Source organism: Equus asinus, chromosome 5, assembly GCF_041296235.1.
Source record: "Equus asinus isolate D_3611 breed Donkey chromosome 5, EquAss-T2T_v2, whole genome shotgun sequence".
In the NCBI taxonomy this organism is placed as follows: domain Eukaryota; kingdom Metazoa; phylum Chordata; class Mammalia; order Perissodactyla; family Equidae; genus Equus; species Equus asinus.
Window position 1 is genome coordinate 15,821,003 of NC_091794.1, and position 5,171 is coordinate 15,826,173.

The window sequence follows — 5,171 nt, forward strand, 5'->3', positions numbered from 1 at the left end:
AAAGAGTGTAGAATTGGTATTCTTTCTTTCTTAAATATTTGATAGAATTCACAAGAAAATCCATTTTGGCCTGGAATTTTCTTCGTGGGAAGAATTTTAACTATAAATCCAATTTCTTTCATATATATAAGGCTATTGAAGTTATCTATTCTTTTTTTTTTTAATATTTGACCTTTTTTTGGTAGCACCTTTATTGACATAAAATTCACACACCATACAATTCACCCATTATGGCTGAATAATAGTCCATTGTATGGATGAAACATTTTGCTTATCCATTCATCAGTTAATGGACATTTGGGTTCCACCCACTCTTTGGCTACTGTGATTAACACTGCTATGAACATTTGGGTACAAGTTTCTGCATAGACACGTTTTCATTTCTCTTGAGTATATACCTAGGCATGGAATTGCAGAGAGATATGGTGGCTCTATGTTTAACTTTTTGCAGAACTACTAGACTTTATTTCTTCTTTCTTCTTGAGTTACCTGAGTGATTTGTCTTTCAAAAAATTTGCCCATGTCATGTAGGTTGTTGAATTTATTTAATAAACTTGTTTGCAATATTTCTTTATTATCCTTTTATTGTCAGTAAGTCCTGCAGTGATGTCCTCTCTTTCATTACTGATGTTGGTAATTTGTGTCTTCTGTGGGAGGTGGGCATGGGAGAGGGGTTTGTTCAGTCTGACTAGAGGAGAGGTTTATCAATTTTATTTTTTCAAAGTGGCTTTTGGTTTCATTTTTCTATTGTTTTTGTTTTCAACTTTATAGATTTCTGCTCTTTATTATTTCCTTCCATCAGCTTACTTTGTTTCTCTCTTCTTTTTCTAGTTCCTCAAGGTGGAAGCTTAGATCCTTGAGTCAAGATCTTCTTTTCTCATATTTACATTTAATGCTATAAATTATCCTTTAAAAGCACTTCTTTAGTTTAATCCCACAGCTTTGATATAATTTTCATTCTCCTGTTAAAAATTTTTATAATGTCTCTTGCAATTTCCTCTTAGATGTGAGTTATTTAGAAGCATGTTGTTTAATTTCCAAATATTTGGGGGATTTTCCAGATAGTTCAGTTATCGATTTCTTGTTTAGTTCTGGTGTGGTTAAAGAACATGGCCTACATGGTATCAATCCTCTTAAATGTATTTGTGACTTATTTTATGGCCCAAGATATGGTCCATTTTGGTAAATAATCTTTCTGCACTTGAAAACAATGTGTATTCTGATGCTGTTGGGTGCCGGGCCGGTCCCTTGCAGTCCCTTTTTTAATACACAGATTTGTAATTTTGTTAAATCTGACCATATTTTTTAAAACTTTGTGATTTACTATAGTCTTTCCTGGAGGATATGCCTGTTAGAATTTTGTTAAGCTTCACGGTTTTGCAGACATTTTTATAGTAATTTAACATTCTTTACATCCAAAAATGTGGTATATCACTTTATCTGTTACTTTAATTCACTCAGTAACTTCCAAAGGAACTCCTTATATACTCAAAGTCTACTAAATTACCCTCTCTCTTTTGGGATCAGTACGAGTGGGTTAGTTTCCTATTTTCTAGCTAGTGAGTACTGACAGAATGCTCCTGATACTTGGGTCTAGCTTTCGTTAAACTTAGTTGGTTCCATATTGCTATGTTGCTGAGTATCTCGGATTTTTCAGTTCCAAAGTTTTATGATTGCCTCACTTTTTTTTTTCACTTTTAGCTGTAAAAAGACTATCAACAATAATTACTTTGTATTAAGAACCAAAGGTCAAGAATTGACTTAAATGTTTTTTCCAAAATTCTGTAAGATTTATTATGCCTCCCACTCCAACATAGTACCTCACGGCACTTGAAATAATGTAATGTTTGTTCCCTACCAGACTATTAAGGATCACCAGGGCAGGTCCAAGCCCATCTTTTTCACTGCTCTATTGTGACTGCTTGACACATTGTGGGTACACTCCTTGACCAATCTCGTGTAAGGCAATGTACTAAGCCCTACAAGTTACAAGGACTGGCAATAATCCAGGAACCACGCTCTAAATTTGTCCCAGGTTAGTTGAATTTTGATTTGGAGCGAAGAGATACTATACAATTTTACGTAGGGAAAGCGGGTTTGGCGAGAGAAAGGGAGGCTAATAAGTATGGGGTAGTTGTAGCACTTAAAAATGCAGTAGTCATCACTGTTTCAGCCACAAGCAAGTTTTAGACAAGGTATAAGGAAACCTACATAGATAAGTGTAAGTAAAGGTCATATAGATTTACTCATATGTAAAATAAATGAATTGAATCAAGTCCCTAATACGTGGCCATTCCTAGTGTCAATCATCAAGGGAAGTTTGTGTTAGATCAGAAACCACAACAATGAAGACAAGACCGAGGGGAGGCAGAAGAGTTTTACTCTTTGGATTCCAGTGCAAAAGGTCAAGTTGTGTAGAAGGTCACTCCTAATCTGGCTTCTCGAGTATGATCTCCAGCCAGGACACCCGTTGAACTAGTCTGATTCTAAACTGCAGCGTCCTCAAGGCAGTTTAGAATGGGATAGGCTGTCTGAGAGCAGGGGGACGAGCAGAACCTCTGCAATGTAAGTTAAGCGGTTTCTGTTGCATAAATTCTGAACTTGTATCCCTTTGCACTCCCTTTCATACTTTTATTCTCAGCTCTTCTATGGGAATTAGGCTCGTTTATATGCAAACTAGTGTTGAGAAAGCAAGGCACTGTAGAGAATATTCCTCTCCACCAAGCTCATCCCAAAATTAAGATAAAGTGAAGATCATTGGAGGCTTATTTTAGTAAAAAGGCAGGCCTTTACTTAGACATGAATTCTACATAACCTAGAATTTTACTTCCCCTTAGAGAGGCCATGATTCTCATCTGCCTAGCTCACTGACAAATCCCTAGAGTTTAGAATAGTAGGTATTCAATAAATTTGTAGAAACAATTTACAACTTTTACATCAGCAAGACAGGTAACTTTCTCAGATAGGAAGACGGTAAAGGACAGTCACGAAAATGCTTTGAGTGTATTATAATAAAGTTCTTATCTTACTGGACTTTACTGTTATATATACTAATTACTTCAAGTTGTGTGTTCAAATTTCACCTGTATAAGTAGTTACACACGTGGTATCTGACAGTTTCATTGTACTTTAGTGTAGGAGATTGCTACTGACAAACAGGATTCAAGATTGTCCGTATCTTTGTAGAGAACTTTTGATATTGCCAATATAGTTTTTAAAAAGACAGACTAACTAGATGAGCTCCAGAAGTCTGGTCAAGGAAACAAAGAACAACCTTATAGTCAGATATCCTGTTGAAGCTACAGCCACTTAAACGTGATTTAATTTATACTATGTGGATCCTTTATAAATTCAGATGTCTTGAGGACAGTACATAGAGTAAAACTGGGATGAAATTCAGCTATGTGGAAGATTAGTTTCAGTAAATCAGGAATATTCAATTCAAAGTTCACAAACTCCAAATTATTCCCACCCAATAGGGTATTTTTCCAAATACTGGATTTAAACTTTCATCTCAAATTAATATGAAACAGCCACGATTCTTTGAGATCTAAATTCTAAATTGTTTTATGCTCCCAACTATTTCTGGAGCAGACTTTGATTCTAGATAAACAATTTTTACTGAAGAGACCAACTGTTTTAAATTTAGACAACTGGAAAGGTTGGGAATTTCTGCCCCAGTAACAGATTATTCTGACTTTACATTCCTCAATGTTCTATCCAGATAACTACATCTACATTTAAAAATCTGACTCAAGTCGTTTTTTCCATTTGGCTATGTTACTTGGCTGCATCATAAACTAAGACTAAATTCCTGTGGTACAGCCTTGTAAGGGAAGTCCAAAAACGACCCTGTGCCTGTATGATTTATTCCCTGAAAAATTCTCATAGGCTCACCACTCCTACTCACTGCAGCACCCAACTTCTCAGGAATGTTCTAATCACCCAGCTGGAAAAGCACCAGTCTGGGAGGTAGATTAGTGTACACCCCATCCAGCTGAAACCCAACCATAAGAGCAGAACTTTTAGGCCCACTCTCTATTTCTTTTACATTCTGAAAAAGTGCAGGGCTTTCTAACCCTCATTTAGGAAACTAAGCCCTTCAGAGAGTAAGATAACAAAACCTTTCCAGCTACCCTGGCTTGGATGTCAACAAAGCCCAATATTTTCTCCAAGCATAATGTGGTAGCAAGGTCCACTGATCCCCACCTCCAGGTACTATGGCTGAACTAATTGGTATGTCACTGACCAAGATAGGTTACACAAAAGTACGGTTTCTGCTCACTCTCAGATCACTTGCTCTGGGGGAAGTCAGATGTCAGTTATCACTCAGGCAGCCCTTTGAAGACACCAACATAGCAAGAAACTGAGTTCCTCCAACAACCAAGTGAGTGAGCCATCTTGGAAGCGGCTCCTTCAGCCTTAGTCCAGCCTTCAAGATGTTGCAGCTCTGGCTGCGAGTTTCACTGTAACATGATGAGACCTCAAGCCAGAACCACCCAGGTAAGCCACTCCTGGACCCTTGACTCAGAAACTACGGGCGACCATACATGTTTCTTGTTTTAAGCTGCTAAATTTTGGGATCATGTGCTACACAGTGATAACTAAGACACATCAGGCAAAGATCACCCATTGTTTTTTGAATGGAATAATTGTAATTATAACACTTTTGACTAACAGATTAAGTATTGACTTAATTTTGTTAAAGACAAAAGTTTAAATTCATGTTTGAGATTCAGAAAAAAACTTAAAAGCAATTCCCAAACTTACAGAACTACTAAATTCCCCCCTCACTGCTAACAAAAATAAAAAATTTTGATTATACGTTATCTGTAGTTAGTGCACACTAATAATTAGAGCACAGCCTAAAGTGTTAGGAGTTTTTAACAATTACATTCAAACTACAGCAGCAGTAGGACAGCTCTTTGGCTCTTATTTTTTTCTCATCGGGACTGAACTGCAGATACTGGGCAGTGTTTCTAGCAGGTTCCGAAAGGACTGAATTAGGAGGCCTTGATTACACTTGGCCTATTTTAATTAGCTTTAAGTTAGATTTTTAGAGAAAGTAAATAAAACAATATGGGCAACAGTAGACAATGACTACATCAGCTGCTGATCTCAGGATTCAACACAAGGCAGGGTTTTCTTTGACATTTATCAGACAACACAGA